Below are 23,616 nucleotides of genomic sequence, written 5' to 3'. Positions count from 1 at the left end.
TAGCCTTCGTTGGGTTCTAGGCTTCTGAGTTGCAAATACTTAAATGATTAATTTTTACAAAGAAATGTTCAAATCAAACTGTAATCCACCCCCTGTATCAGTGTACTTGTCCAACATGTGAGACCAGCTTCTGCGCAGGTGCCCAGATTCCTGGTTGCAAGTGTTCTGGTTACAGGATCGCCACAAGATGGCAGAGCTGGGAATGACAAGTTCCTGGAAGCAGACGGAGCCAAGTCAAATGTCATCACTTGCTTTTCAAAAAGATCACAATATCTATTTCATATTCAAATGTCCTAGAATGGTCTACCGACTGAGATTTCAAAGTTCCATTGTTTGAACTCTGAAAGAAATTAACGAAGATAGAAACATAGACACTAAAGAAATGCATTAGTTATTTGGTATGATTGATGATGGTGGTAATGGTGATAGATGATGATAGATAGATGATTGATAGATAAATAGATACATACCTACATACATACATACATACATAGACAGTTGATAGATAGCCAGATGGATACAATATCTAGACATAAGGGACTTTTTAATTATGCTACCCTTTTCTTTTATTGCATCTCATTTTATGTGAACTATCCCTTTCAGCTAGTCACCAAATGATCTTCAGGTGAGAAAGAGACAGTTATTACAGCCAATAGAGAAAGAAGGAGTGAATGTTCAACTCTAGCCCTCCAAAATAAGATTTTTAGGTCCCAAAAAGAAAATAAATAGTTTTGAAAGACTATGGTTTTCTAAACTTCAAATGTTTCCCCTTTGTATATTAAGATTTTGTTTGGTAGGACTCAGAACACAGTTATTATAAACCACAGCTAAAGAAGACATAAAATATAATTTAAGAGAACTGCCCCAGACAGAAAGGGAAAAGAGAAAGTCCTTTGCTAGGGGGTGGCTGCAAAGGGGAAGGGTCAAAGGAGAGGCATGTGAAACAGAAAAGAGAAGGGGGCAGATGTTGTCTGAAAGCACCAGTGACCCCCTCACCTCCTTAGACCTAAGATCAAGAGGAAAGGTGGGGGCAAGAATGAAAGCCCAAATAGGTTGAGGGGAAAGCCAAAATCAGATGGGGCTTGTACCCAATTTAGCCATTGCTGCCTTCTCTGGTTCCCATTGATCAGAGATGTTCCCAGATGTTCCCCCAGAGAGTAGCCCTAGGGTAGGTAGAGAGTGAGAAGGGCAGTAAGTAAATGTAAGAGACAGCCTCCCACTTCAAAATTCAACCTTAGTAGCACACACTACCACCCCATTCTTCACGCCCCCTCAAGCTCAGGGTTCCCATAATGCACCCCTGCAGTCCACACAAACCCACTGGAAGGAAGCATTCTGTGACATCCCCATCATCCCCATCCCTGGAGTAACCCCCCCCCCCCCACAGCTCAGAGACAGCTTCGCGCCCTGCCCCATCCTACACAGGAAGTTCTCAGTGGGACAAACACTGTTAATCAGTCCACAGCCTTGTCACATTCTCCGCTTGAAGGACCCATCTCATCCAGGTCAGCCAATATAGGTTCTTTGTCCCTGCCGTGCCCCTTCTTTGTCCTTGAGGCTTAGGTAAATTAAAAGGAAGAAAATACAATTGAACACATGCACTTCTTCTCCTAAATATTCTGTTACTTATTAATTTCCCAAGCATCACTTACTTATCATCTGTTTCTGCCACTCCTAGTCCCATGGCTACACGTGAGCCCTGTCTCCTCCCATGTCTGTCATCTTAACATTGTAATGATAATAACTGATTATAAATCTCAGAAACGGGATTTGATCTCAGGTGCCACAGCTAGGATGAGGATCTGGTCACTCACAGTCGATGCTATCCTCCGTCTGGGGCCCAGATTTACCATTCCTTCCCCAGTTTGAGACTCTACATCCTCACCAGAAACCATTCACCCAGACACCAGGAACACAGGATATGCTTGCTGGAGTCCAGCCATCCCTTCCCACAGGATGACATAGGCATGCATTTAGTGTAACCAGTTTCACAGGGTCTCACTTCCCTCAGCACTGAGATCTCATAGAAAAGGCACTGTTCTAGGCTCCAGACCGTGTTCTAGGGAATGATGGGCTGGAAAGGAGGAGCTCAACTCAGGGCTGGCATGCCATCTCCACATAGCACCCTGTACTCCAGAGCTTAAGGTACAGGGTCAACAGGAGCCTACTTGCCGTCCGATAAAGATAAGATCTTTGACACATGAGGCAATATCATTGTCCAATCTCATCAAAGATGAAAAGGAGGAAAATTTGAGAGGCTACTGATCCAGCTGGGTCCCACAATGAACTTGGCAGAGTACAACGCAGTTGTCAAGGGAACAGACTCCAGAGCCAGACTGGCAGATCTTGACTCACTGCTCTGCCACATATTCTATGTGTGACCTGTGTTAAAAAGAAAACCACAGGGGGGGTGCCTGGGTGCGTCAGTCAGTTAAGCCTCTGCCTTCTGCTCAAGTCAAGATCCCAGAGTCCTGGGATCAAGCCCTGCATCAGGCTCCCTGCTTAGCCAGGAGTCTGCTTCACCCTCTCCCTCTGCCCCTCCCCCCATCTCTTGCTCTCTCTATCGCTCTCACTCTGCTCTCTCTCTCAAATAAATAAAATCTTAAAAAACAAAACAAAACAAAAAAACAAAACAAAAAACAAACCACAGGCCCAAAATGGCATCCCTTAGGCCAAGTCCCCAAACTGGGGCTTAATAGCTAATCTAATTGCAGTCTCAACCTCCCTCAGAAATGTAGTCTTAACCGGTCAGTCAGGAATTTTCTGATCAGGCCAATGAGTCTGCCACAGGGGCCCTCTCCAGGCCAGAAAGGAAGATGAGGAAATCGCATAAAGCCCCCTGCTCCTCCCCGTAAGGGAAAGCTACCTTGCCTGGAACAACTCTTTTCTTTTGCTAGTAACTTTCTTACCCCAACCCTCCTTCCCAAAAAAAACCTTCCATTTTTACAACTCCTCCGAGCTCCTCTCTGCTTGCTAAGTGGGATGCTGCCCGATTCATGAATCATCTAACAAAGCCAATTCAATATTCAAATTTGCTAGGTTTCTTAACACCTTGAATGGATTTCTTAAACTCTCTGCCTCGGTTGCCCAATTTATGAAATGAGGGTGACCACTGTGCCTGGAGAATAGAGTTTTGGTGAGGATGAAATGAGTCAGCATTAGTAAATGATATTTTAAGTGCTAGCTTGTAGTACATGGGAGTAGTGGAGAAGTAGTATTAGGGCATCTTTCTCCCCCCATCCCAGGAATCACAGGACTTTAGAATGTGCAATTAAATTCTTTTGCCCCTAGCCTGTCAAAAATCCATCATGGAACCACACTGGTGGCTCGATGATGTACTGAGAATTGGTGCCATTCAGATTCGTGCACTTTCTGCAGTTGACCCCCCCTCTCTTTTGTGCTCCCGTCCTACTGATCATGAAATTACCTTAGCATCTACAACTCTTTCTTCTTTTTTTAAGATTTTATTTATTTATTTGAGAGAAAGAGAGAGAGCAAGCACGAGTTGGGGGGGCAGAGGGAGAGGGAGAAGCAGACTCCGCACTGAGCAAGGAGCCCAATGCAGGACTCAAACCCAGGATCACAAGATCATGACCTGAGCCAAAAGCAGACTGACTGAGCCACCAAGGCGCCCAGCATCTACAATCCCTTTATTAACTCATTTATTTACCTGCCCACTTTACCTCATAAGTTCCAATGTTCTGGGTAAAATTTCTGGTGTCTAATGTACCTCTATATCCTCAATGCCTGGCTATTAAAAAATCCAAATTATATCTATCAAATGAATGAATAAATAAAATGGCACTCAGGCAGATGTTTTACACAAACCATCTCAACTAAAAAGAACTGTTTTGAGACTATCATTCAACTCGATGTCATGAGAGCTTCACATCACAATGCAAATTATATCACTTGAGAGAATGATAATCCAGTAGCACTGAGTGTTAGTCTATTAATATAGTTCATACAATACCATTAAATGATATAAGTGAGTGGTCAAAACAACGCAATGTTTCTGCAATGAATACAGTCAATTCCAAATTCCAGAAACCAATGCAGCCCCATTCCCAGAGCAGTGATGAGACCACCAGTTTCAAAATATAGATGCTACAGGTTTCTCTGTGTACCCCAAGATGCAGAAGACAAACCACAACATATCGACAGGTGAAGGCCATGAAGCCTCTTACTCTAGTCTTAATCAGATAGGGCTAAGTTGGCAGGATGTTACATATTTATCATTTGACACATTTCCAATTAAAACCACACATGACTGTAACAGGAAGAAAATTTTGTTATAAAAAATATTAATTCAGCATCTTCTATATTGAATACAAAATATAGAGGTAAAGAGCAGAAAGAATTTTGTTTTTTTACTTAGGATACCTGTTTGATTGGCCTTATAGATTGTAAAATAATGCAGTATGTTACAACAGTATTGTACCATACTGTTATTATTCCCAATTTGCCCGTGAGAAAGTGGCTTAAGAGGTTAAGTAATCTCTTTTCTGGAAAGTTAATAATTTTTTTTTTTAAAGATTTTATTTATTTGACAGAGAGAGACACAGCGAGAGAGGGATCACAAGCAGGGGGAGTGGGAGAGGGAGAAGCAGGCTCCCCGCGGAGCAGGGAGCCCGATGTGGGGCTCGATCCCAGGACCCTGGGATCATGACCTGAGCCGAAGGCAGACGCTTAATGACTGAGCCACCCAGGCGCCCCTGGAAAGTTAATAATTAAACATTCTTGCATAAGGGACAGTTTGTCAAGAGCTATCAGAAATAGAGTGACCAAGATGCAAAGTAGTCCCACTAAGATATAAAATATTCCTTATGAAAAAAATAAAATATTCCTTATGAATTAAAAAAAGATTTATGCAACTTTAAAAAGAAATTATTAATTGACTTCTTTTACTCAAGCATTGGAGATCCGCCTCACCAACCTGTGTTCTCTATATGGATGGTGCCAGGGATAGGAAAGGCTCCTTTAGCAAAGCCCATTTGGTTTCAAGGGACCAGAGGCATGAGTGGGCTCAGGTTCAGCCCATGCTTATTCAGCCTGTTGCAGTCTATGGGTGGCAACATCTAGCATAGAGCTTAGCACTGAGTAGGCCTCATTCATTTCTCCACAAATCCAGTGCGTGATGCCCAGGAACCAGATCAGATCAAACCTATTAAATCGAAGACAAGGAGACACTAAGTGGAGAACAAGGACCTTTTCTCCACTGCCATTAGGGTAATAAAAAATCCCCTGGTCCAGACACCACCTTTGGAAGGAGAAACAGAGGAAATTCTTCCCTGAAAAAAAGAAACTCCAATCAAGAGTTTCGATCTAGAATTGCACTGAATCTGAGCGAACTTAAAGAACACATTTTAAATGGGAGAGTATGAATTAACTTTATGGAAATTTTTAATCCACACAAACACCCCTTGCCAGTGAGCAAGATGAAATCAGTTATAAAAATAGAAAACACTATGTTTGTGCATATTTGAGTTCTAGAGGACATTCTCAAGTGCACTAAAAATAGATAATTCCCAAATCTTCCCAAATTTTTTTGCATTTCTTTTTTTTTCATCATGATAAGTGTACTCTTTAATCCCCATCTCCTAATTCCCCTGTTCCCCCCCACACACATCTCCTCTCTGGTAACCAGCAGTGTGTTCTCTGTAGTTAAGAGTCTGTTTCTTGGTTTCTCTCTCTCTCTCTCTCTCTCTCTCTTCTTTTTCCCTTTGCTCACTTGTTTTGTTCCTGAAAATCCACATTTCCAGTGAGATCATATGGTATTTACCTGGAGTTCTCTGACTGACACATTACACTTAGCAATACACTCTCCAGTTCTATCTATATTGTTGCAAATAGCAAGATTTCATTGTTTTTATGGCTGAGTAATATTCCATTGTGTATATATACCACACCTTCTTTATCCATTCATCTATCCATGGACACTTGAGCCGCTTCCATAATTTGACTGTTGTAAATAATGCTATCAACATAGGGATGCATGTATCCCTTTCAATTAGTATTTTTGTATTTTTTGGGTAAATACCCAGTACTGTGATACCTGGATCATAGGCTAGCTCTATTTTTAATTTTTTGAGGAACCTCCATCCTGTTTTCCACAGTGGCTGCACCAGTCTGCATTCCCACCAACAGTGCACCAGGGTTCCTTTTTCTCCACATCCTCACCAACACTTGTTGTTTCTTGTGTTTTTTATTTTAGCCATTCTGATAGGTAGGAGGTGATATCTCATTGTAGTTTTTGTTTTGTTCAGTTTTTTTTTTAAGTAAGTTCTATACCCAACTTGGGGCTTGAACTCACAACCCCAACACCAAGAGTCACATGATATACCCACCCACTGAGCCAGCCAGGTGCCCCTCTCACTGTAGTTTTGATTCGCATTTCCCTGAGGATGAGTGATGTTGAGCATCTTTTCACATGTCTGCTGGCCATCTGTACGTCTTCTTTGGAGAAATTTCTCTTCATGTCTTCTGCCCCTTTTTAATTGGATTATTTGTTTTTGGGTTATTGAGTTGTATCAGTTCTTTATATATTTTGGATACTAATCCTTTATGTGATATATCATTTACAAATATCCTCCCATTCAGTGGTTGTCTTTCAGTTTTGTTGATTGTTTCCTTTGCTGTGCAGAAACTTTTTATTTTGATGTAATCCCAACAGTTTGTTTTTGCTTTTATTTCCCTTGACTCAGAAAACATATGTTGCTATGGTATGGCTGATGTCAGAGAGATTATTGCCTGTGCTCTCTTCAAGGATTTTTATGGTTTCTGGACTCACATTTAGGTCTTTCCTGAATTTATAAATGCTCTGAGCTATCATCTTGTGAAGCATTTTCTTCCAGTCAGAATTCACTGTTGTGTCTACTTAATCTGTACAAATGTGCCTACTGTCTCCAAATTGGAAACTTTTTGAGAGCAGGGACTGTGTCTTATTCTTCAAAGTCCCTTTAGGGCCAAGTAGAGGCCCATAGTAAGAGCTTAATAAATATTGGGAAATGGGGTGGCACCTGGGTACTCAGTTAAGCATCTGTCTTCGGCTCAGGTCATGATCCCAGGGTCCTGGGATGGAGCCCCACATCCAGCTCCCTGCTCAGAGGGAAGTCTCCTTCTCCATCTCCCTCTGTCGCTCCCCATGCTTGTGAGCTGTCTCTCTCTTCCTAACTCAAATAAATAAATAATAAAATCTTAAAAAAAAAAAAAAGAAATGGATGCATGAACAAAGGATGAAAAAAAAACCCTACAGTTCATAACTACCGGGGTTCATGGGAGCTAGGAAACAGAGAAGATACAAATCTGACTAATCACATTCATCACAGACTAAAGTGGAGGTAAGGAGTCAGAGATCCCACCAATCAGAGGAATCAGATATAAAATATCTTCAACACCCGCTCTGGGGAAGTTCAAATGGTATTCAGTTTCTACACAAAGCTGTACCTCACAAGCTTCTCCAAGAAAAAAACTGGCAGCATTGCTATCAAAAGTTTGATTGAAGGGTGTGCCCTAGGCAGTAACATACCCATCAAATATTCCCTTTCCTAGGTGCTAATGACTAATTCTGGCCAATGAAATGCAGGTAGGTATCACATGTGTCCCTTCCCAGTGGAGGCAGTGAGAAGCCCAAGTATGACTCTCCAGTCTCTCACATTCTTGCCCCAGAAGCTGCATGTTCCAGATGGGACATCAACAAGATGGCAGAGCCTTCAGTCAGCCTAGGTCCCTGAGGTAGTAAGGAGAGCAGAGCCCTCCACTGACCACAGTAGATTTGTAGCACAGTGATAAATAAATCTGTGTGTGTGTGTGAACTACTGAGCTTTTTGTGTTAACTTGTTCCAGCGGTATAATGTAGTCTATTCTAACTGATGTCAAGGAGAAAGAAGACTTGGAAAGAAGATGGAATCTGCCACATGGAGAAGATGCTTCTTCATAGTTTCCTGGGTCCAGGCTTCGTCCTGGGTATTCATTCCAAGCTGCTCTCTCAGATATCAGCGTGCTTCCTCTGTTGGACTCTGTTTGTTCCCAGTTACCTTTTCTGATTTACCGACAACTAGATCGAAAACCGTTTTAAGATCAACTGGGCCTGGCAACATCTCCTTTCTCCTTTTACTTCAGTCTGTGCTAATAGCCACACCCCCATTTCCCTGCTTTCTTCTTTCAGCATCTTGACATTAATCCTTAACCATCTCTCCTTTCCTCTAGGTTAGTCAATTTATCACCTTTGACTTTATTTTTATCCTTCCACATTCCCATACTAATGAAAAGGCAGTGTGTCCTTTAAACCTCTTCCATTGCCTCTTGGTTTCCTGAGCGAACCTGATTCCTGGATTTAGTGCTCCATGCTCAGGCTTTAATTACCTTCGTGGCCTTTGGGTAAGAAATAACTTCCCTGAATTGCTTCTTTTCCTCAACCCAAGAAAATGGCACATTCAAAACATATGTCCTTGTGAGCACAAGGTTGGGGCCCCTAACCCTTGGAAGGGCCCATACAGTGTGAGATCATGAAGTTAAGCTTTATTAGCTTTGTGATTAATCCACCTCTGGTCAGAGCTTAGGGAATTAACAGTCCAGAGCAATTTGAGTTCTTATGGGTAGTGATTCTTAAGCCGCTTAAATCCAAGGTTAGTGCTAGCACAGTTTGCTCTCCAACCCAGAAGACAGCTCAAAGTCAAATAAAAGAAGAGCAGAATCTGGGCATCTGAGCCATCTAGGACTGACACTCAGACCTCAAAGCTAGATGCTCCCACATGGGTGCTCTGCTGCACGTGGAGCTTTGGTGCAACTTAAAGTCCTGCCTGCAGACCTGCTTGACAACACTGAAGATGCAGCAAAATTTCTTCTTCCTTTTAACATCTAAAAGGCCTGTAAACAGGCTCTCTTTTCTTTATCTTTGAATCTTTCCCCCTCTGGGCGTGCCAACTGAGTCCCCTGCAGGCTACAGACATCTTCTGGGCTCCTGCAGGTCCAAAGGTTGGGGTAAAGCCTATATTCCCTATTTTACCTCCCAGGTGCTGCTACCAGAGTGAATAAATTTTCAACTCATTTATTTATGTGCCACTTAATCTCCTAGACTAGATTTGGAGGGGAGTGGCTCTGTATCTCCAATATCTATAACTTACTAGATGCTCAACTAATGTTTATTGAATGAATAACCCTGTGCTGGGCACTTAGGAGAAATGATCTGGTGTAAAAAGAATGATTTTTGAGACTATTTACTTAGGTAATTGATATTTTAGCTTCAGGGGCATAAGATTTTAGCAGTTAACAAATTCCAGTTTTTAAGAACAGAAGCAGCTTATCACCCATGAATGTATAATTAGCAGCAAATGCTGCCAATCTCTCTGTCTCCAAAGATACACAGGACAAACCACAACATACTAGCAGGTGGAAACTTATTACATCTTAATCAGACACAACGGAAGAAACAGGGTATTTACATATGTAGTTATCATTTGGCTGCTTTTCAAGTAAAACCACACAGGAATATAACAGGAAGAAAAGAATATTACTACAAAGGTTCTGTGATACTGTTTATATGATATAAGGTAGAGATGAGATACAGAAAGAATTCTTTTGCTTATGAAAACAGCTTAATTAGTCTTTCACATCTTGAAAGGAGAGTCCTCTTGAGCCGATCTTAAAGGATACTGTAAAGACCAAGACAACTAAATTGTTCTGCACAATAAAGTAAATTGCCAGTTGGAGTAACAACAGAGAGAAGAGGAGCCAGAGGTCAGAATGCAGGAGTAGGAGATGTGTGTGCCTCACAGATTTCTATGAGGATTCTCCCAGGAGGTTCACCAGCTCAAGAAGTTTGATCCTCCCTGACCTGAAACTTACAGCTGCTGACCTGAAGTGAAAAGTAATTAGTCATTCAAAAATGAATGGTCATCCACAAACCCATTCCTACATATTACCCCATCAGCTCCAGTAACGTGACAGGATGTCGCCTGAACAGTAAGAAGGGAAGAAAAGGAATCAAAGGAAAGTATGGAAGAAAACCAAGGAATAGGGACTTATATGCACCCATCTGAGTAAGACTCTGTAGAGAAAGGGACAACAGTATAGAATAGTTAATAGAAAAGTTAATAGATGATCTGTTCCATCCTCTGGATGTCACAGATGCTGATGATCAACTGTAAGAAGTTTGGGTCCTTTTTGAAAATGAAGTTTGCATAGCTTTCCAAATGTTAGAGGCACGGTGGCTTTTCCATGTTGGCTTTTCCAAGATGGATAAACAGTAATATAGCAACAAGAAACCAGCTTACCCGCTCAAAGCACTCAATAGAAACTACCAAAGAATACAACATCATGTCACCCAAATTGTTAGCAAAATGGTACTTGGTGGGGAGGGAGGAGTGTCAAGGAGATTCTGTACAAACAAGTATGGTGCTAACAACAAATTCTCAGAGAAAAAGGAATTGCATGGGTGAGGAAATGATCAAGATATTGGCACACAGAAGAGAGTAGTTTCTAGAATCCAACTAGAAATCCAGAGCCATTTATTATATCAATTTATTAGAATGATTCCTGCAGCATTTTCCCCATTAGAAATAGTAGAGGAGAAAGCCCATCAAAATGCTCACATCAAACAACATACATTTTTTAAAGAAAGTTGTATTCCTCAAAGGAGAAAGAAGGAAGATCCCTGAATGCTATGGTTAAGCTCATGGGCAGTCCTTTGGCGCCCCCTGCTGTTGGTCCAGTGTTGGCAATACCAAATGGTTTGGATTCCTTCTTAGACTGGAACATCTGCGTATGATGTTTTCTTCTTCTGTTGGGTCATTTATTCAAACAAAGAGACTGAGATTATTTGGTTCTTTTTTTTTTTTTTAAGATTTTATTTATTTATTTATTTGAGAGAAAGAGAGAGAGACAGAGAAACAGCATGAGAGGGGAGAGGGTCAGAGGGAGAAACAGGCTCCCCGCTGAGCCGGGAGCCCGATGTGGGACTCGATCCCAGGACTCCGGGATCATGACCTGAGCCAAAGGCAGTTGCTTAACCAGCTGAGCCACCCAGGCGCCCTATTTGGTTCTTTTTTAGACAAACAAAAAAAGTGGTGCCTTGAACTAGCTGTTTAAACTGAGAAGAAGCAAAAGGCAAAGAATGAGGACTCCAGGATGAGTTTACCTCCCGTTGAATCTTGGGTATGACTTGGGCTTTCTTCTAACGTGATCCAAACAACTTAGGGTAACTTGAGCTGAGAACCAGAAGAATGTCAGAGAATTTCAGATATGTAGTAATGGTAGTAATAGTTTTTGCTGCATAGTAGTAGCTGCCAGGTGTTGTTAGTGGAGTCAGCACAGGAATTTCTTTAACTGATAAAGCCTGTGTAGTCCAGCTTAAAGGAAAAGTGGTTTAAACGCTGTCCTCTGGGGAGCAGCTGGGTGGCTCAGTTGGTTAAGCGTCTGATTCTTGATTTCCTTCAGGTCATGGCTTCAGGGTCATGAGATCAAGTCCCGCAACAGGCTCCACACTCAGTGGGGAGTCTGTTGGAGATTCTTTCACCCTTTCTGTCTCTGACTCTCCCTCCACTCTAATAAATAAATAAACCTTTAAACTCTGTCCTCTTGGAAATTTTGGCAATTATTTGAAAATTCTATCGATTTAGATAGATATTAACCCAACTGGAGACAAACAAGTTTTTTCTTTATGACGTTTGAGATTAAGCAATTCAGCAGGGATCAAGGGATAAGAGTTCCCAGGCTACCAGAAAACTTTGGCAAGAGTAGAGCTTAGAGGAGAACAAAAAGGGCCCCAGTGGCAGCCCTTCATCAAAACAAGGGACCAACTGCCTAAGGGGATAGAATAAATGTGTGGTTTGCTGGAAATCCTTGAACAAGCTGTTTTAGATGTTTTATTCTGAGATTGTGGATGGGGTTTTCCCCCGATTCAGTTATTTTTCTTTTCCTTTCTTTGAAATACAAGACTATCTTGAATATCTAGAGTGATTGAACTTCAGTAATTGTCATCTTTGGTTTGAACAAGTGAAGGTTTGCTTTCCCAAATGAATGCCCAAGAAAACTGAAAGATGGTGAGTAAAGAACCCAAGATGATTTCAGGACCCCAAGGGAACCCCAGCCTTTTGATTCAGAAGCAGTGTCTGCTGTATATTTTTGGAGAAAAGAAATAGGTAAATTGAATAAAACCAGCCAGAAGAAACTTTGGAGATGCCAGGGCTAAATTCCTTTCAAATATATTATCACAAATTGAAAGATATTTTATTGAAAACCTTCTTGTTGGGAGCCTAAGATCTTAAAACCCAAAAATAGAAGTTATGATGGCAAAAATAAATATGAGAATTAAATTTTAATACCAGTTCCCTTGGATTAAAGTAACTGATGTGTGAATTTCAGATATACAAGATTTCTATATACATTCCTCCAATTTTTCCCACAGTATAAAATAAAACAGCAAATGTGGCATTATAGTTTATGTTAAGACTTTGGAATTTTCTTTCTAAAAGGCTAGATTAAATGAAACCTACTAAATTACGTATACTTCCCTTAGAGATAAAGTAAGTTGTTACCTTTGCCATTATTTAACAGCTTGTAAATGTATATATATGTGCAAATGGGTGTTTAAATAATTTTATGTAACTAATATTTAAATTTAATAATTGAAATAATTATTATCTTTATAAAAGGCTTTACTTAAATCTTAGTCGTTAATACAAATTATGTAGACTGCAAAGTTACCTTACATCCACAATGTGAGTAAAATTTTAAGCTGTCACATTTCTCTGATAAATTCAGATTATCGACGGTAATTATATTGTTCATTGAAGCTAGCTTCAATATAATTCCTAAAATCCCAAAATGACTTTAGAACTTTAGAATAATACAATACGGTAATAATTAGTTAAGAGTCTGTATTTATTTGAAGATTTCAAAAGTCATTAAATTCAATACCTATTCACGTTTTTTAAATGTAACATTCACAATTTTTTAAAAATCTCTTAGCAAATGAGGAAGCTTCCGTAAACTGACAAGTTGTTTTTACCAAAAAAATTACAGCAAAATCATTCTTACTTGTGAAAAATAGGAAGCATTGAATGTACAAGCAAGAAAAAAACACTTTTATAAAGATTTTGTTTTTTTTAAGATTTTATATATTTATTTGAGTGAGAGAGAGAGCACGCACAAGCAGTGGAGGGGGGGCAGTGGAGGAGGGGCAGAGGGAGAGGGAGAAGCAGACTCTCCGCTGAGCAGGGAGCTGGGAGGACTCAGGGTTCGGTCCCAGGACCCTAGGATCATGACCTGAGCTGAAGGCAGATACTTAAATGACTGAGCCACCCAGGTGCCCCTTTAAGGTTTTATTTTTAAGTAATCTCTAACCCAATGTGGGGCTTGAACTTACAACCACAAAATCAGGAGTCACATGTTCTACTGACTGAACCTGCCAGGTGCCCCAAGAATGAACTCTTTTATTCAGTATTCTACTGGAGGCTCTAGGTAGTACAGTATGATAAGAAAGTAATTACAAGATTGAAGAGGAAGAAATAAAAAGGTCATTGATTTTATATGATATGATTGTCTATGATCTAAAAGAATATGCTGTCAGATTAATTAAATCTACTGAATTCATAAAAGAATTTGACAACTGGATATAAATTCATTATACAAAAAAAAATCAACTGCATTCTCATACACCAGAAATAAAAAATTTTAACACATAATTTAATAAAGACAATATATATAGCCATAATAATCAAAAGTACCTAGAAACAAATCTAACAATTCTAAAACCTTACATTAAAACAATAACAAAGATCTAGGGGCGCCTGGGTGGCTCAGTCGTTAAGGGTCTGCCTTCGGCTCAGGTCATGATCCCAGGGTGCTAGGACTGAGCCCCGCGTTGGGCTCTCTGCTCGCGGGAGGCCTGCTTCTCCCTCTCCCCCCCCCCCCCCGCTTGTGTTCCTTCTCTTGCTGTGTCTCTCTCTGTCAAATAAATAAATAAAATCTTTAAAAATTTCAAATAAGGCAAAACATTTCAAAAAAAAACAATAACAAAGATCTAAGTAAAACTGAAAGTTTTCGTTCTATAAGTTTCACAAAAGAATCATTGTAAAGATGTCAGCTCTCCCAAAACTGATCTACAAATTAAATGCAATCCCAATTAAAACCTCAATAGGCTTTTTTGTGGAACTTTATAAACTCTTCACATATATATTATATAATAAATATACATATAACATATAATATGTAATATATAAATAAATATAATAAATATATATAAAATACATATATGAGCAAAGTCTCAAGAATTTGTGTTTGAAAACTTAAAATGAATAAACTGAGAGAAGAGACTTTCTCTGAAAGAAACAAAGACTATGACAAAGTTAGATAATGAAGGCAAGCAGTCTTGGCATAGGGATAAATAAAAAGATAAATGAAACTGAATAAAAAGGCAGAAATAGATCTACATGTATATGGGCTCTGGAGAGATGACTAGAGGAAACACTGTAAATCACTAGAAAAAAGAAGTTGTTCAATGTATGGTTCTGGAGTGCTGGAATAATTAATTATCCAAATGGGAAAAAATTAATTGGGTCTTTACCTCACACAATATGTGAAAAAATCAATTTGATATGGGTTAAAATTTCAAATGTAAAAATCAAAGCATTAACATTTACAGAATAATATATAGGATATTTCTAGTCCTTGAGGTAGGCAAGGACTTTTTTTATTTACACACAGAAAGCACTACTCATTTTTCTAAAAGAGTGAGAAATTCAAATACATTAAAGTTAAGAACTTCTGTTAATCAAAAAATACCAGAAAGTTAGTGAAAAGACAAGCCACAGACTGTGAGAAGTTTTTTGTAATACATAAGAATTAGTCTCCAGAATATATAAAGATCTTCTTTAAAATCAGAAATAAAAAGATAACCCAATGGGAAAATGCAATGAACATAAATTGGGCAATTCACAGAAGGGGAAATATGAATGGCCAATAAACATGGAAGGATGCTCAATCTCTTTATTAGTCAGAGAAATGTAAACTAAAATCACAATGCAATACCATTTTGAAATCACTGTAATGTAAAAATTAGTGTCTAACAATACCATGTTAGAGAACAAGTTGGAATCCAACAGTAAGTGTGGGAATGATATAGATCAACAGGAATTCTTACACACACTGACAGGTGTATATGATGGAATGGAAATTGGCACACTCACTTTTGAAACAATTCAGCATTACCTTATGAATTAAACACTCACAATTCTACTCCTTGGCATATACCCAAAAATTGCTTGCACATGTGCACGAGGAGACAGCTACAAGAATACTTAAGCAATGATTTGTTCATTATAGCCAAAAGTAGAAACAATCGAAGTATTAATCAACAAAAGAATGAACAAATAACTTGTGGTATACTTGTAAACTGCAGCTGTATACTGAAATATGAATGAGTCTGAAATACAATGTTAAATGAATAAAAGCAGATCCCAGGAAACTACAACAGAATGATACCATTTTTAGAAAACTTGAAAATAAACAGACTATTGTTTAAGGGAAGCATGCATGTGTGATAAAAAGTATTTTTGTAAAAAGGATAGTGGTTACTTCTGAAGAAAAGTCGAGGAGAGAAAACAGGAGAAGCACAGAGTTTCAGTATTACTGATAACATTCTGGTTGTGATGTTGAAGGGAATGAATTTTATTATTGTGCTTTGTAAATTACATGTTAAATGTGTTCTTTGTATCGATGTTATATAATAAATGATTTTAAACAATGAACAAGAAAGGTTCAGTTACAACTTAGTAACTGATGGGATGTGGGAGTGAGGAGGAGTTGGGAACTAAGGTTTCCAGTCTGGGGAACTGAAAGGGGGTGATGGTTTTCATAATAATAACTAATTGTATTAGTCAGGAAAAGCTAAATGTTGAAAAAAAAAAAATCACATTAGACCCTTTATGAGAAGGACTCAGGCCAGGACTTTCATTCACTCCCCAGTATACCAACCAAGGTCATAACAGCATTTAAGTCCCCTAAAAATCTTGGTATTCTCCTTTCCCTAGTATACGATTACTCTGGTATATGGCCATAGGTTCCTTTAGAGAGGATTTGGGGAATATGTATTCAATATACTGGTGGTGGCATTGCAAGGTTCCTTTTTAAAGGGAACTATCCTCTCTCAATTAATAACTGACACAGACCTGGAACCTGGGTAAGGGATCATGGTTTTCCACTGTAGGGGCAGACCTGAGTGCTCTGCAATATTTTCATTGACTACCCACCTCTTACTCTTCGGAACACCATATGCTATTAACCCTCACCATAGTTTCCTAGGGGTTAGAGTCCCCAGATTCCCACCCAACCTTACCATCTACTATGGTAATTATGCCCACCTTCCTCTCATGCTTCAGTGCTTCCCTACAGCCTCAGCTGTTCTAGAATCCTATCGTTCTACTGACACTAGGGAACCGAGTCTTATACAGGACTCAGTATAGCTTTTCAATCAAGTCTTGAGCCCAGGGACATTTTCTATTATTCATTTATTTTATTGAATTTATTCTTCTTTTGGAAGTCATCTAAATTCTGTACATTAGATTTCCTAGATCTGTCCTCCTAATCCCGTCTTTCCCTCATTTTTATTTTTATGGGTTTTTTATTATTTTTTTTTATTATTATTTTTTTTATTGTTATGTTAATCCCCATACATTACATCATTAGTTTTAGATATAGTGTTCCATGATTCATTGTTTGTGCATAACACCCAGTGCTCCATGCAGAACGTGCCCTCCTCAATACCCATCACCAGGCTAACCCATCCTCCCAACCCCCTTATTTTTTATTTTTATTTCTATATAGGTATCTATAATTTTTGTATTTTTCAGAACATTAATTTAGTCCTCAGCTGTAATCATCCTCTGTTTCTGTTTCCCTATTGCATTTTTACTTAGAAAATCATGTCTATTGGTTCTAGGAAGTCCTTTTGTGCTCTTTTGGCATTTTCTTGAGAATTCCCGTGTGTGTGTGTGTGTGTGTGTGTGTGTGTGTGTGTGTGTGTGTGTGTTGTTTGCTGAGGTTCTCTTCTGATTCTCTTATCATCTGGCCATGGGCTATGGTTGAGTTCCACCCCAATACTTCCGTCGGCCCTACCCTGTGTAAATGAAAGCAGGACCGTCACAGGTGCAGTAGCCCAGGCACCAGAAAGCAGTGCATCCAAATCCGGTGGCCTCTGCCATGCCACTCGTGGTCAAGGCTATCACTGCTCAGTCATAGTCACTGCGGTTCCCTGCCGCCGTCACTGTCTCTATGGTGCTGCTCTCTTCTGACACAAAGCATCAGGGGCCCCTCACTAATGACTCATAAGCTCTGTTGCCAAGCTGCAGCTTGCAAAGAGCTTTTTCCCACACCGCACGGCTGCCGACACCGAGCCCTGCCACTGAAGAGCCTCTGTGCAGGACACACCCCATCGCCTGCAGAGGTCCCTCTCTAGGAGCTGTGTTCTCCCTTCCGTAACAAAAGCAGCTGAGGGGAGCCTGGGTGGCTCAGCTGTTAAGCCTCTGCCTTTGGCTCAGGTCATGATCCCAGGGTCCTGGGATCAAGCCCCACATCGGGCTCCCTGCTCCACGGGGAGCTTGCTTCTCCCTCTCCTACTCCCCCTGCTTGTGTTCCCTCTCTCGCTGTGTCTCTCTGTCAAATAAATAAAATCTTTAAAAAAAAAAAAAAAAGCAGCTGAACGAGGTCTCCGGCTCACTCACTCCATGGCTTTGTTCTGAAAGAGAGTGTACCCTTCAGAGTCGCTCCTTAAGGGGTGCCTGGGTGGCTTAGTTGGTTGAGCATCCGACTCTTGATTTCATGATCTCAGGGTCATGAGATCAAGCTCCGCATCGGGCTCTGCGTTGGGCTCTGCTCGGCGTGGAGCCTACTTGGGATTCTCTCTCTCTCTCCCTCTCCCTCTGCCCCTCCCACCCCCACTCGCAATAAAGAAATAGATAGGTAGATAGATGATTGATAGATAGATAGATAGATGATAGATAGATAGATAGATAGATAGATAGATAGATAGATAGATAGATAGTACATTTGTTTCCATGATGAGGGGTTGCAAACGAATGAAATGAGAAACACACACAAACACAAAGCTATTGCAGTAATCCAAGAGATACGATATGCCCCTAAACAAAAATAATAGCAAAAATAAAGAGACCAGAGGAAACTTGTGAGCTATATTGAGGAGGGAGACCCTATGGGACTGGGTGGGTGACTGAAGAAGTATTACAGGACAATAAGGAGTCATCCAGATCCATTCATTTTTTTCTCCCATGATGTTGCCAAGAGTATACAATACGAGGAGCAATTTTTAGATGGAAATTCCTGTTCTGAACATGTTGAGCTTAAGGTAGCTGGGGGACATCCAAATGGAGGAGATAGAACATAAGTGTGCAATGTATGTAAGGCCCAGGATGAGATCTAGGTTAAATTATCATCAACATTTAAATGGTAGTCACAGCCAAAGGGGTAGATGAAGCCAACAAAGAATCCTGTAAAGCAAGGAAAGCAGGTAAAGAACATTTAGGGAGCAGACAGACACAGAGATACATAAAGGAGACCGAAAAGAAGTAGACTCTTAGAAGAGAAAAAAAACTAAGAGAAACAGGGGAGAGGATTTAAAAGAGTCATCATCAATGCAGGCCAGTGAGTACAGTCATATAGATTGTGCACTGCACAACACTGGCTAGCGTCATTCACATGGACCACATTAATGGCGCCCCCAAGAGATGCAGTCTCCTGTCTGCACAACCAGGTGTGGCAGAGCTGCCTTAGGATCAAATGCCACAGTTAGGTCAAGTAAGATCAGAAATGTCCATTGGCTTTGACAATGAATGGAAGTCATTGGTGACCTGAGCAAAGCAGTTTCAGTGGTGTGGTGACGGCAGCTAAGGGTACAGAGAGAGACCAACTCCCTGAAGAAGTTTGGCTGTGAGGAAGGAGGAAGACACTAGTGGGGGTGGGTTCGTGGCTAAGAAAGGGTTATTTTGTTTGGTTAATCCATCAGTGGATCAGTTAGGTTTTTATTTGGTTTAGGATGGGAAATAGTTGAGCATGATTACTTAATGAAGAGAAAGGGCCAGTAGGAAGGGAGAAATTAAAGATAACAGCTAGATAAGCAATTCTGCCAAGACCGAAAGGTGAAAACCAGAATAAGGGATAATCCTTGAAGAGGAAGATGGTAGTTGTTCCCCTGAAATGCAGCAGGGAAGAAGGAAGGACCCAACGGACCCAAATGGAGATAAACTTGTAGGGGGCAGGTGAGAACATTTATACAGTGTTTTCCTGATGACCTTGCAGGATCTCTGCTGAAAGAAAAGAGAGGGAGTTGCCAAGTAGAAAGCTGCCAAGTAAGGCCTCTGAGTACAAAGAGGGAATTTAATAGCTCCTGCGCAGAAAGAACAACCTAAAACTCAGTTCAAGGTATTAAAGAAAGTGTCTAGGAGCACCCGGCTGGCTCCGTCAGTAGATTGTGCAACTCTTGATCTTGGGATTGTGAGTTCAAGCCCCACATTGGGTGTAGAGATCACTTAGAAATAAAAAAGTCTAAAAAGAAAAGTGTCTAAAGGACACTCATTAGGAAGAGAGACTGTAGTCAAGAAAGCGGAGAGTACACCTCACCCAAGGAGATATACAGGTGGCAAATAAGCATACGAAAAGGTGTTACACATCATCTGTCATTGGGGAAATGCCAATTAAAACAATGAGATACCACCACACACCTACTACAATGGCCAAAATTCGAGACACTAACAACACCAAATGCCAGTGAGGATGTGGAGAAATAGGAACTCTCACTCACTGCTGGTGGGAATGCAAAACGGTCCGGCCACTATGGAAGTCAGTTTGGAAGTTCCTTACATAAAGGAACACACTCAGGGTGCCCGGGTGGCTCAGTCGGTTCAACGTCTGCCTTCGGCTCAGATCATGTTCCCAGGGTCCTGGGACTGAGCCCTGCATCAGGCTCCCTGCTCAGTGGGGAGCTTGCTTCTCCCTCTCCCTTTGCCCCTCTCCCTGCTTGTGCTCACTTGCTCTCTCTTTCTGTCAAATAAATAAATAAAATCTTTAAAGAAAAAAAAAAACATACTCTTACCATATGATTCAGCAATCATGCTACTTGGTATTTACCCAAAGGACATGAAAACTTTTGTCCAAACAAAACCCTGCACATGAATGTTTATAGCAGCTTTATTCGTAATTGCCAAAACTTGGGAGCAACCAAGATGCCCTTCAGTAGTGAACGGATAAACAAACTGAGATACATCCAGACAATGGAATATTATTCAGCGCTTAAAAAAAAAGAAATGACCTTGGGGCGCCTGGGTGGCTCAGTCGTTGAGCGTCTGCCTTCAGCTCAGGTCATGATCCCGGGGTCCTGGGATCGAGCCCCACATCGGGCTCCCTGCTCGGCGGGAGGCCTGCTTCTCCCTCTCCCACTCCCCCTGCTTGTGTTCCCTCTCTTGCTGTCTTTCTCTCTGTCAAATAAAAGAAATTTAAAAATAAAAAAATAAAAATAAAAATAAATTTTAAAAATGACCTTATCAAGCCATGAAAAGAGATGGAGGAACCTTAAATGCATATTGCTAAGTGAAAGAAGCCAATCTGAAAAGGCTGCATATGGTATGATTCCAACTCTATGACATTCTGGAAAAGGCAAAATTATGGAGACAATGAAAAGGTCAGACTTGGGGGTGGAGGAGACATAAATGAGCAGAGCACAGAGGATTTTTAGGGCAGTGAAAATACTCTGTGTGATACAACAATGATGGATATAGTCATTATGCATTTATCTAAACCCATAGCCTGCATAACACCAAGAGTGAACGCCTAAGGTAAACTATGGACTTTGGATGATTATGGTGTGTCAACATAGGTTCATCCTTGGTAAAAAAAAAAAAAAAAGAAAAAGAAAAAAAAGTCGACTCTGGTGGGTGATGTTGTGAATGGGGAGGCCATGCCTGTGGGGGAGCAGAAGGCATGTGGGAAATCTCTGCACCTTTCTATCAATTTCGTTGTAAACCTAAAACTGCTCTAAAATTTTTTAAATTTAATTTAAAAATTAAAAGTAATTTTTTTAATTAAAAAAAAAAGACAAAATACAGAGGAGCCTCAAGGAGGACCCGTGCAAGCTCCAGTTAGAGAAGAGGGTGCCTGGTGTGCTTCCCTGCTTGTCTGCTTTGTTGATAGGATTATGGAGTCAGCGACAAGGTTCTGAGGCCATTAACTCAATTTCCCTCACTCACCAAGAAGGCTTTTTTTTTTTTTTTATCATCTGAAAACGTTTTTTTTATTATGTTATGTTAATCACCATACATTACATCATTAGTTTTTGATGTAGTGTTCCATGGTTCATTGTTTGCGTATAACACCCAGTGCTCCATGCAGAACGTGCCCTCCTTAACACCCATCACCAGGCTAACCCATCCTCCCACCCGCCGCCAAGAAGGCTTTTAATCATTCAGCTCCCATCAGTTTACCTATGGGGGGAGAATGCCCTGGTCTTACTGAAATGAACACACAGACCATCTGCCAGTTACACTTCCTCCTGGAAAAAGAAACACTTGGGTTAAAAGTTAAATTGTTTCTTTAAAGTTGCAGACCTCCAAGTCATTTTTTGTTTTTGTGTTTTAGCAAGGTCGCCCTTAACAGATTTGTATCCTACAGAGCAAACAGCCTGGTAATCAATCAGCGCCTCTGGTAGCCCTCCACACCCTTTATTTACATTCTCCCTTTAAGCCAACCTGCCCAGTCCCAGAGCTTTAAATGCCATCTCTATAAACAAGACTCTCAAATTTAGGCATCTATCCCTGACTTCTACCCCTGAGACTTATATATCCACCTTATCTACTTGATATCTATTTTTTGAGATCTCAACCTCCAATCTAATGTGTTCAGTATAGAGCTTTCCCAAACCTGCTCTGCCCACTGTTTCCCCTTCTCAGTTAAGGGCATCACTGTTCTTGCAATTGCTCAGGCCAAAAACCTAGGAGTCATCCTTCATCTCTTTCCCTCACCCTCTACATCCAATCCAGCGGCAAGTCTTACAGTTGTACCTACAAAATATATACTCAGTTTGTGCAACTTCCTCCATCTACATGCTATCCATCCATCCCTCCCCTGCACTCCATCTCCACCCTAGACTAAGCCACCAACCTCTCTCAGTGGGCTTCCTGCCCAACTGGTCTGCCTGCTTCAGCTCCAACCCACCCCAGCCTCCTACCCCATCATCCATTCTTTACCCTGCAGCTGGAATGGTCTTTTAACACGTGATCACATCACATCACTTTTCTGTTTAAACTCTGCAGTGATTTCCTGGGGAACTTAGAATAAAATTCAGACTCTTCACCATAATCGAAAAGAGCATTCCTGCCAGGCTCCTGACCACCCCTCTACCCACTGCCCTACTACTGCTCCTCTCCTCTACACTGCAGCCTTCTTCCTGTTAGGGTGCACAGACAGCTCTTTTACCCTCAGATCACAGGCTTCATATCTGCCCCCGGGACCCGGGCCGGGCTTCCACCTGAACCTCCGTGGCGCTGGCTCCTCCCAGACACTGAGCTCACCTCATGAGAAAGGCCTTTCCTGACCGCACAGTGTTGCCTCGCAAGCCCTCCCCTTTACTCTCTAGTGCAATGTGCCGTTTTGATTTCTTCATAATACGTAAACTAACTGGCATTTCCTTTTTTTTTTTTTTAAGATTTTATTTATTTACTTGACAGAGAGAGAAAGACAGTGAGAGAGGGAACACAAGCAGGGGGGAGTGGGAGAGGGTGAAGCAGGCTTCCCGAGGAGCAGGGAGCCTGATGCGGGGCTCGATCCCAGGACCCTGGGATCATGACCTGAGCCGAAGGCAGACGCTTAACGACTGAGCCACCCAGGCGCCCCAGCATTTTCTTTTTAATTTGTATATTCTGTCTCTCAGTCAACTCATATGTAAGCCATGAGAACAGGGACCTTGTCTGCCTTGAGAATGGTATCCCTGGTGCCCCAACAGCACCTGGCACATGATAGGGGCTCAATAACCATCAGCTGGATTTGATTTGGGTTCAAGAGCTGCCTAGCCCTGGCCATGCAAGAAAAGCATCCTCTTGGACAACTTCATGCCACCAAAGGCAGGCAAAGCAGGTAAACCTGGAGACTTCAGTGAAACCAGAAGTTAGCTCGACTCTCGAGCCATTGTAGAAATTGCTGCCTCAGCCTGCCTCGCCCACAGCCAGGCCTGTGGCTTTGCCTGCCTGCCCTTCAGAACCTAGGACACAGCTGTCCCAAGATCACCCAGGTGGCAACAACGGATGCCCCTCTCTTCGCCCCCATGGTGTTTTGTTGGGTTTTTCTATGAAAGTATTACCCATGCACTAAGAAAAATTGAAAATTACAGAGAAATATGACAAAGCAGGAGAAAAAAATCACTCATGATCACACTTTTAGCATAATGGGGTTATTTCCCTAGTCTCTTTTCATTGCATGTTTTTCTTGAGACAACCTGTAAATAGTTTGCCAACCTTTTCTTCCTCATTGTTAGCATTTATTGTCATTAAAAATTGTCCTATAAATGGAATAGCTAAATATTTCACTATCTGGATAATTTACTAATTCCCTGTTAGA

This window comes from Phoca vitulina, unplaced genomic scaffold (genome assembly GCF_004348235.1).
Source record: "Phoca vitulina isolate PV1807 unplaced genomic scaffold, GSC_HSeal_1.0 scaffold59, whole genome shotgun sequence".
Taxonomy (NCBI): Eukaryota; Metazoa; Chordata; class Mammalia; order Carnivora; family Phocidae; genus Phoca; species Phoca vitulina.
The sequence above is the reverse complement of the archived record's forward strand: the minus strand, read 5'-3'. Positions refer to the sequence as shown.